Here is an 11140-nt window from a genome sequence, read left to right as displayed (position 1 = left end):
TGTGTGTGAGTGTGTGAGTGTGTGTGTGTGTGTGTGTGTGTGCATGCTCAGTTCTGTAACCTCAGCACCAGGAGGCAGAAGAAGGGCTGCTGGGAGTCTGAGGCACTCTAGGCTACATGGGTGGTCCTATGCTGTCCTGAGCTACAGTGTGAGGCCTGGCCTCAGAAACTTAAAAGCAAAGAAACCCAGAGCATTGGAGCTGAAAGGCAGCTTGGAGGGCATCTACACTGGTGCCAGATGTAAGCAGGTTCAGAGAGCTGTGACAGGTGACCCGGGAACTCAACTACTGCTGCATAGCTCTGCACACCAGGCAGGTTGTAGGCTGTCTTTACCTTTGTTCCTTCGTTTGCAACTGAAGGCAGCATCTGCATCATGGGATTTTAATAAGGAGTAGAAATGTGTGCAAGGCAGTCCTCAATGTAAACACAGCCTGTGGAATACCGTGTGTACAGTTGTCACAGCAAGAGCCTTTATTCTGGTGAGAGAAAGGAAAACAGTCAAGTCTGAGATCACAAAGCTTGGGACACAAGGAGCAGTCAGGTCAAGGACTGATTTTTTTTTTTTTTAAGATTTTAGTCAGTTTCCTTCATGCCACTTCACAATGCTGTTGGCTTTCATTTTAAATTATTTTAAATGAGGATAGATACATTAGTCTGTGGGTGTGTACATGTGGGTGCAGGCCCTCACGGAGGTCAAAGGTGTTGGGTCCCCAGGGCCTGGAGTTCTTGGTGGTTGTTATGGGTGCTGGGTATCAAACTCTGGTCTCTGGAAAAGCCATGGGTACTCCTAACTACTGAGCCATCTCTGCAGTCCCAGCTGACTTTCTTTCTCTTCCTCTTCCTCTTCCTCTTCCTCTTCCTCTTCCTCTTCCTCTTCTTCTTCTTCCTCTTCCTCTTCCTCTTCTTCCTCTTCTTCTTCCTCTTCCTCTTCCTCTTCTTCCTCTTCCTCTTCCTCTTCTTCTTCTTCTTCTTCTTCTTCTTCTTCTTCTTCTTCTTCTTCTTCTTCTTCTTCTTCTTCTTCTTCTTCTTTCTCTCCTCCTCCTCCTCATCTTCCCGCCCCCCCCACTCCTGTTTTTGAGACAGGGTTTTGAGGTCTGCCTGCCTCTGTCCTGCCCCCTCAGTTTTGCTTTTTCCTTTCTTATTCTTTATTTTATTTTTTATTATTTAGTAAAAAACAAAACAAAAACAAAACCCAGCAACTACTATGACATGGTGGTACATACCTATAATTCCAACCCTTGGGAACTGAGGCATGTTGATGAGAAAATGAAACTCTCACCTCAAAGGGGGTGAGAGATAGGTTTTTTTTTCTGAAGCTAAATGTGACCATATACTGAGAGCACAGATTTTTTTAATGTCACCCCAAATTCCATGTTCCATTATGGCAGCTAGTAATAGAACAACGAAACTCATAAACCAAGACACTTTCACATATGTTGGTGGAGACGTGAGAAAGGAGGGGAGCCCTCTGATAAAAGCCTCAGATGTTACCTGATAACATTCTTAGATTTGGGGTTGGTGGAAGATGCTGGTCTGCTGAATTAAGACATTCCAAAGAGCCAGTGCTCTGTCTGTGCGTTCCAAGGGATTTGCCCAGTGGGTACAAAGCTGTCAGTCAGCGACAGAGGAGGCCAGTGAATGGCTATTAAGGGGGATAAAGGTGGCCCAAGATCTTTTCTCTCTGGACTTGCAACATCCCAGCTCTCTGAAATCATGGAGACTCTAATCAGTCAATCAGGCTTGCATGGTCAGAAGGTACAGCTCCCTCCTGGGAACGCTCTACAGGCAGGGTCTACCTGTACAAGGTTTAGGCTGGCCTGGGCTACACAGTAGAGCCCTGCCTCGGAAGAGAGAAACTTGGGGGCTGGAGAGGCAGCTCAGCAGTTGAGGGCCTGTGCTGCTTGCCCTGCCTGGGTTCATTTCCCAGCACCAACATGGTGGTGCTCCACAGCTATCTGTACCTCCAGTTTCAGGAGATCTGGGACTTGATGCCCTTTTCTGCCCTCCACAGGGTACCAGACAAAAGCAAAAACAATCCATCTTTTTCTAAAGAAAGATTTTTGTTTGCTTGCTTGTTTTCAGAGTGAGAATAAAATAAGGAAAAACCAGCCGGGCGTTGGTGGCGCATGCCTTTAATCCCAGCACTTGGGAGGCAGAGGCAGGCGGATCTCTGTGAGTTCGAGGCCAGCCTGGTCTACAGAGCGAGTTCCAGGACAGCCTCCAAAGCCACAGAGAAATCCTGTCTCGAAAAATAAATAAATAAAATAAATAAATAAAAAGAAGGAAAAACCATGCCAACAGCTCTGCCACTCCTCCACACACCGCCTCTTTCTTTCTTTAGTGAGGTCATTGGAAGAGCAATCCTCCCAGTGCAGAGGTAGGAGGAAACACTCAGGAGAGGGACCTAAGTGACCAGCTTACCCATCTGGTTCCGGCTCTCATGCTGAGTGGCAAGAAAGCATTTTAAACTCCTTTCCTTGGGGCTGGAGAGACGGCTCAGCAGTTAGGAGCACTGGCCGCTCTTCCAGAGGACTCGGGTTTGCTGCCCAGTATATACATGGAGGCTTGAAACCTTCTGTACCTGCAGTTCCAGAGAAACTCACACCCTCTTCCGACTCCCCACGGGTACCAGCCACACATGTGGTACACATGCGTATATTCCAGCAAAATGCTCAAACACAGAAAATACAAATAAGTCTTAAAACAACACCAAACTCCTTTCCTGACCCCAATGCCAACGGTCAAGGTTTGGCCAAAGCTTGTAGCAGTTAAAGGACAAAGGACGCACAGGTTAGTACTTAGTGTGAAACAACTTGGTCTTGGAGTTGGGATACCTAACTCCCCCATCCGTGTGTGTGTGTGTGTGTGTGTGTGTGTGTGTGTGTGTGTGTGTGTGTGTGTGTGTGTGATAGGACTTCTGGGAATGATTCTTTGCCACCATGTGGGTTCTGGGGATTAAACTCAAGTCATCAGGCTTCACCCACAAGTGCTGTTACCTACTGAATAAATAAATAGGTTTTCTTCTTTAGTGGTATTAATATAGTGATTATAAAACACAGCAGTCCTAAGCAATGTTCTGAGACAATAACCTGTGTGGAAAGAAATGGAATAATCACAAAATCTTGGCCTTTCCCCGATCCCATAGACCACCTGCTGACTTCCTCTCTGTCTTGAAACTATTTTCCCATGGGTTCTTCTGTTACACCTGTGTCTTTGTGACTCTCTTTCTTCCTAGGTTCTTTTCTGGTTGAAGTTACTTACATATATATACATTTTTAATAACATGTGTGTGTTGGGGTGGAAGCCAGTGTGTGTGTGTGTGTGTGTGTGTGTGTGTGTGTGTGTGTGTGTGTGTGTGTGTGTGTGTTGGGGTGGAAGCCAGAGGACTTCTGGGAACTGATTGTCTTCTTCAGTTTTAGCATTGATTTCCTAACAGCTCCTAAGACTCCATCAGCCCAGAATTCTTCCCTGAGCTTCCAAAACATCCGTCTGCTGAGTGGTTACTTCCACTTGGGTGATTCAAATGCTGTTCAGCTTAATGTTTTCAGAGTCAACTCCGTTATTTGCTTGTCAGACCTGCTCCTTTTAGTCACTTTTTTGCTAGGTGGTTCCATTGTCTTCCTGATGCCTCCAAGCACAAACCATCATTCTGATTTTTCTACTTATCCCTTAACATACATAGCTAAGGAAAGTTGTTATCATCATTTTTGTTTCTTTAAGATCATCTGAAACATCAACAGCTAGACCCCCCTGAGAGCTCGGCCTCTGGTCCTGTCCCTATTCAGATCTGTCTTCCTCTTAGTTCTTAAAATCCCATCTGAAGCATAGCTCTTCCTGTTGGACCATTGCTGAAAATGTTTGGGTTGCTCTCAGTGACTTCAGAGTAACGTTTACATTTCGTAACTGTCAGTCGCAGACCTCTAGAGACTAGTTTGTTTCCTTAAACAGTAGCAGTCATAACAGTGACCACCTTTTAGTTAGCATTTCTTCTATATAGGTGTCAAATCAATTCATGTAGGCAAAGCCCTGTGATAGAGAAACTGAGGCAAGAAGTTCATAGAGAGAGAAACAGCTGGATTCAGGCCCAGCTTCTCAGGCCCCAAAGCCCACTATGTTTGTTTGTTTGTTGAGATATGACTTCTCTATGTAGCCCTGGTTGTCCTGGGACTCTCTTTGTAGACCAGGCTGGCCTCAAACTCATGGAGATGTACCTGTCTCTACCTCCCATGTGCTGGGATTAAAGGCGTGCTACATAATCGCCTGGTCACCAAAGCCCACTATTTTAATTTTTTTTTGAGACAGGTGTTATCTTGTGACTCAGTTCATCACATACTCAGGCTTCTTGCTGTAGCCTCTGAAGTGTTGCTACTGTAGGCATGTGTCCCTAGGTGTGGTAAAATTCACTCTTACTTTAAAGATTTACTTAATGTAATTAAGAGTGAGCTGGCATGGATGGTGCTACAGCCCTGTGATCCCCAATGCTTGGCAGGCTGAGACGGGGAGGGGGGATCTTGAATTTGGGCCAGCCTGGGGGACACAGTGAGATGGCTGTCTCTAAACAAACAAACAAAACAAGCAAAACTGGGCTCTGAAGCTCAGGCAGCCTAGTCAGAGTCCTAGCTGTTTCTCTCAGTAGTAGACTGCTCTGCCACAACGTCCCCATACGTAATACAGGTAGAAGAATCCAGTTCCACAGAACTGTCGACTAGATTAGTTAATGTGTTCCTGCTGTGGATGAAATGCGAGCCAAAGGAAGTCACCCTTGTGATGTCTCATGCTGGAGGAAATGGAGCTGGTCTTTGGACACTTCAGGTGACAGGCAGTTATGAAAATGAAAAGGCAGCGGGGCTCCTTTTCAGCCTCTGGGCCTGGAATCTGGCCTCGCTGGCTTTACACCTAAGCGACTCAGTCATTTCTCTGTGTGGAATGAGCAGGAACAATGCTATCTTCTAATAAGATATAAGGACAGAGGAGACAATGAGAACAGACCAGAGAAAGGTCCACAGTGCCCTGCTCCTGCCTGTATCTTCCTGGGTAGCTCTGCCTGTGGCTCACAGACCCATGTGTGCCCACTCATAGGCACTGGGACATCTTGTTGACCCTCTCCCCTCTGGCTAGTTTTCCTTTTTCCAGGCCTCTGTCTAGAAAGTCCTGGAGTCTCTCCTCTGACCGAGGTCTGATTAATGGATGTGTGTTGTTTTGTCCCTTTGAGGACTTCTTCCTGGAACAGAGCAGTTGCTTAGTGCAACAGCAAGATCGAGGTAGGAATATGGATCCCTTCAGCTTTGCCTATTAACTTGTCTGAGAAAGTTGTGCTGTGCCTGGTACTTGGAGGGCTTTCAGCAGAGGCCAGCCCCAGCTTACTCCCCTCATTTATGCCAATTTTCTTTGTATAAAATGGATGGAGGAAGGTAACTTCCACTATTTCAGGCATGTTCTTTTTGTTTGTTTTTGGTTTTTTGGTTTTTCAAGATAGGGTTTCTCTGTGGTTTTGAAGGCTGTCCTGGAACTAGTGTAGACCAGGCTGGTCTCGAACTCACAGAGATCCATCTGCCTCTGTCTCCTGAGTGCTGGGATTAAAGGCGTGGGCCACCACCACCCAGCCAGGCATGCTCTTTTTATGCCATTGTTTTGAAAAAAAGGGTTTTCTGTGTATCCCTGACTGTCCTGGAACTCACTCTGTAGACTAGGCTGGCCTCGAACTCAGGGATCCCCCTGCCTCTGCCTCCCAAGTGCTGGGATTAAGGGAGTACACAACCACACCCAGATTCAGGCATGCTCATTTTTAACTGCCTGCTTTCAAAAATGAGATAGTTAAGCTCAGCTCTAAATTCCTGAAAGAACACTGTCAATATGTTACAAGGCACAGTCAAGACACTGGGACAAAGGCTGGCCCATGCTGAGTTAGCTCGGTGGAACTAAACTCATCTACTTCATCAGTTTCTAAGATTTATTTATTCTATGTATTCAGGCTCTGCCTTGCATGCTCATCTGTGCGACCCCCCGAGGGTACCCCCGACCCGAGGGGATGAGGTGATGAGGTGATGAGGGTTGCTACTAATTTGGTGGGCCTTCACGAGCAGATCCGATCTTAAAAGTAAACTTCAAGAGGTTAAGTGAAGCAGGCTCTAGACAACTTTTGCTGATCAAGAGCATTTATTTTGGGGGTGAGCTGGTACTTATAGAGGAAGAATCTCAGGAGGCGGTACAAGCATGCCAATCAAGTCTCAGCTCAAATATACACCAAATACGGTAAAGACAAAGCTATAATTTTCCATCAGTCATCAGTCGCATTCCACAAATGCTTGTCAGTGCAAGTCAGGTGCAGGAATTAGGGAGGGGTAGGAAGTATTCAATGGAACACTTTAACCTTTTGTTAACAAAGACAATTGCTCTGTAAGGGTTACTTCCCCTTGGCTAGGCGGGTGGGCTGCCCTGTGTAAATTTAACTTTTATGGTTAGCCTTTTCCTTTGTCTCAAGGGCATGTGTGCTCGCAGTCACGTAGGCAGAAGGCCAAGAAATGGTTGACAGACTCCATTTTGTTCAAGGTTCTTAGCAGTCCCCAACACATCTGCACACCAGAAGAGAGCCTCCAGTCCCATCACAGATGCTTGTGAGCCACCATATGGTTGCTGGGAATTGAACTCAGGACCTCTGGAAACAGTGCTCTTAACCACCAAGGCATCGTTCCAGCACTATCAGGTAATTCTTACTTAAGCTAGAGTTCCTTGGCTCTGGAAGTTTTTGTTTTTTGTCTGACCCAGCGTTGAAGGCTGGAGTCCATGAAGGAATAGACAACCTCACTGAGTGCAAGTTGAAAAGGAGGTTAAGGTTCATCAGAAAACATCCTCTCCATTCTCCAGCATCTGCAGATGGGCATATATTGAAGACAGAGAAGGGTGGGGATGTTTTCTAGCCATCCATCTTTTTGGAAAACAGAATCCCGAGGGATAACTCATCTCTCTTTGCTCTCAACTCCAGATAATGAGTAAAATGGATTGGTCTATCCAAGCAGACACATCACAGTATGGGTTTGTTCGTTCAGTAAATACTTGTTGGGCACCTCCTGTGTCAAGCACTATTGTTGGTGCTTAGGGTTACACCAGCAAACAAACCAAAGATCCTCACCTTTGTAGAGCTCCTGTCACAGGTGAAACAGGAGGCAGATGGTAAGCATAATGACCAAGTTATGTAACATGTCAGGATATAATATATGTAATGGGGAAAAACAGCGTGGTAAAGGGAATTTGGTAAAGGGAACAGATTGCTGTATTAATAGGGAGAGCAGGCTTGGCCTCAGCCAATGTATTAGGCAGGGCTCTCTGGAGTAGCAGAATTTATAGAAGGAATCTCTCTATGTATATAGAAAGGGAATTTATTAGAATGGCTTACAGGCTGTGGCCCAGCTAATCCAACAATGGCTGGCTAGGAATGGAAGGTCCAAAAATCCAGAAGTTTCTCAGTCCACAAGTCTGGATGTCTCAGCTGGTCTTCAGTAGACACTGGAATCCTGAAGAAGGCTCTAGTACCAGTGAAGGAATACTCCTGCTAGCAAGGCAAGGGTAAGCAGGCACAAGGCAAGGGTAAGCAGGCAAAGAGCAAAAGCTCTCTTCTTCTTCTTCTTCTTCTTCTTCTTCTTCTTCTTCTTCTTCTTCTTCTTCTTCTTCTTCTTCTTCTTCTTCTTCTTCTTCTTCTTCTTCTTCTTCTTCTTCTTCTTCTTCTTCTTCTTCTTCTTCTTCTTCTTCTTCTTCTTCTTCTTCTTCTTCTTCTTCTTCTTCTTCTTCCATCTCCTTACACAGGCTGCCAGCAGAGGGTGTGGTCCATACTAAAGGTGAGTCTTCCTGCCACGAGATCCAGATCAAAGGCGTGCATCTTTCTACTTCAAAGGTCTGGACTAGAAGCAGATTTGCCCACTTCAAACTAAGCAAAAGAAATCTTACTGGTGTGCCCTCCATTTCTGGATTGTAGTTCATTCCAAAAGTTGATAATCAAGGAAATCCATCACAGCCAACAAAGAGCAGGAAGGCAGGTGGCTGGCTGTACAGTTATGTGGGAAATGCCCTGGGAATAGCTAGTGTAAAGGCCCTAACTTGGGGTGCATATCTGGGAGAGAGGGTGAAGTTAGGGAGTTCACATTAGGCACTGAGCACTTCCTTTTCCTCTGCTTGGCTCCCAGTGGCCAATCCTGACCAGCCTCCCCTCATCTTTACCACTGATGGTAGGAGGCTTAGAGAATGCTTGTTAGGCAGAGTGATGGTTCCAGAAGACAGTTTACAGTGTGCCAATACTGAGTTTTGTAGCCCACTGTTGTAGGGAGCTGGCCAGACTTGGCAGTGCTACTTGAAAACTGAGCAGTCATCATTTGTACTGTAGCTCTGCTGCCGACTATGGATAAACTGGGCTCTGGAAGGAAGAGTGAGCCAGATTGGACCATGATTCTAGCTAGCTGGGCTCTTTCTTCGCACTGACGGGAGGAATAATTTAGCAAAGATAACTTTACAAACTCTGGGTGGGTGGGCGGTGGTGGCACATGTCTTGGAAAGTAGAGGGAGGGGAATCTCTGTGAGTTTGAGGCCAGCCTGGTCTATAGAATGAATGCTAGAACACCTAGGGCTACACAGAGAAACCCTGTCTCAAAACAAACAAACAAAAAAACAAACCAAAAAACCACCAAAACAAAACAAAAAACATTGTCCTGAGGGCTGAGTTGCTGTTATTAGTGGAGCTCTTGACTTCTTGACTATCATGATGCCCACCACCACCGTGTGTGTGTGTGTGTGTGTGTGTTAGTGTCTAGGTCTTTTCTTTCTCACTTTCTCTGATTGAAAAAGGGACTTTGCTTTCTTCCCCTTTATCCATGAGTGGGTCAAGAAAAGATGGTGGTAGGGAAGTGGAAATCATGAGAGAGATGTTCAGAAGCTCATGGAGGCCTGGCTTAGAGGTTCTGTAGGAAAGCAGGCTAAGCAGCTCCCCTCCATGGCCTCTGCATCAGCTCCTGACTCCAGTTCCTGCCCTGATTGAGTCCCGGTCCTGACTTCCTTTGATGATGACCAGTGATGTGGAAGTGTGAGCCAGATAAACCCTTTCCTTCCCAAGTTTCTTTGGTCACGGTGTCTCAACACAGAGATAGTGACCCTATGACACTGTGATTCTAAAGAGCAATAGGCTTCTCCATTGGGAGCTGGCCTAGTACTTCTGCTTCATATCTAGACAACGGAACACTGTGTTGTTCTTTTATGGACTCTTAGAATCCTCTTCTCCAGGCCGGGTGTGGTGGCACACACATTTAATCCCAGCACTAGGGAGGCAGAGGCCAGTGGATCTCTGTGAGTTCAAGATAGTTAGTTCTAGGACAGCCAGGGCTACACAGACAGCTTTTGTCTCAAAAACAAACAAAAGAATCCTCTTTACCTTGAAACAATGGATCTGTCTGTCAGCTTCTAGACCAAAACTTCTGATCATCCATGCAGGGCTCTCTACAAAGCAGAGTACTTCATGTGAAGAAAGGAAAATTAAGGGCTATACAAGGTCATTTGTTCAACCCTTAGAGGAACAAAAAAGAAAAAAGAAAGAAGAAAAATGAAGAAGAAAAAAGATGAAATTAAAAGGTGAAAGCTAGGCTTGGGGGCTCATATCTTTAATCTTACCATTCAGGAGGATTGCTATGGGTTTAAGGACAACCCGGGCTACATACTAAGTTGAGGCCTGCCTGGACTCCAGAGCAAGACCCTGTCTCAGAAAACAAAAGCAGAAGGTCATTGAATTGGTTCAGCATGTAAAGGTACCTGCTGCCAGACCTCACACCTAAGTCCACCCCAGGGATCCATGGTAGAAGAAGAGAACTGGTTCCTACAAGTTGTTCTCTGGCCTCCAAATATGCTCTGTGTCATACATGTGCTCCTGCCAATAATTAAACACACACACACACACACACACACACACACACACACACAGTTTGGAATAGGTAGGTTAAACGCTGCTAACAGTTTTTTTTAATGTAATGTGTCTTTTAAAGATTTATTTATTTTTTTGTGTATGAGAACTTTGCCTGCATGTATGTATGTGCACCAAGTGTGTGCCTGGTGCCTATGGCAGTGAGAGGAAGATGGGCTTTACATGGGCCTTGAGAAGTATAGAATCTTCTGCTACCTGGTCTGAGGGCCAGTGTCAGGCAGACATGCCATAGCTGTTGGTTTTCTTTATGTTTATAGCGTGAACCCTCATTTATTTATATTACCACATTTGTTTACTTGTGTGTGGGCATATATGCTATGGTGTGCGTGTGCGGAGGCCAGAGGACACTGACTGGAGGCGGTTCCCTGCTTCCACCATGTGGTCCTCAGAGACTGAACTCTGACGGCTATGTTTGGCAGCAAGCACCGTTATCCAGAGTCATGCCACCGTCAGAGTGTCCCATTCCAATTGAGCTGTCCTCAAATTGGGATGGAGGTAAGTTGACAAGGAATTACCTGTGTCTTACTTGGGTGGGAAGGCTGTGTTGCATTCACTTACCTCAAGGTGCTTAACCCCCCACTTTCCATGCCAGTGCCCTCTCCCTGCAAGCCTGCCCTGTCTGTCCCCACCCTGCGTTCTGTCTCCCTCTGTCTCCTGTGTCCTCTCTGCCTCCAGATCCCCACTTGTCTTCTCATCCCCTCTGCCCCCAGCCTGGCAGCCTGCCCTGTAGGAATGTTAATTAGCATTCACGATTTAATTAATTCAGTGGCTAATTAATGATTGGGGACTGGGGGTGGGGAGCAGGATGCTGGGAGCTGGGAGCTGAAGGTGGCAGAGAGAAGTAGCCGAGGCTGCAGAAGGCATCGCAGATGGCAGCGTGGCGGCTGGCACGGTGCCCACTGCCATGGATGCAAGCACACTTGCACGCATGCACACGTACACACACAAAACCGGAAAGGGTGATCGAGGAATAAAATGAAAAGCAGGGAGAGAAGGGGCCCTGGAAGCCAGGGCTGGGGGGCTGGGGGTGGGGAAGACTCTAGATCTATTTGAATCTACTCCGGAAGTAGAAGAGTAGGGAAAAAGAAACAAACACAGGCGCAGAAAGAAGAGAGCTCTCCCGGTACCCCACCCCACCCCCACCCCACCCCAGCCACCCCTCCTCCCTGGCATGGGATTCATGGGC

The sequence above is a fragment of the Mesocricetus auratus genome, unplaced genomic scaffold (assembly GCF_017639785.1).
Source record: "Mesocricetus auratus isolate SY011 unplaced genomic scaffold, BCM_Maur_2.0 Super-Scaffold_100707, whole genome shotgun sequence".
NCBI lineage: Eukaryota > Metazoa > Chordata > Mammalia > Rodentia > Cricetidae > Mesocricetus > Mesocricetus auratus.
This window is presented reverse-complemented; position numbering follows the sequence as displayed.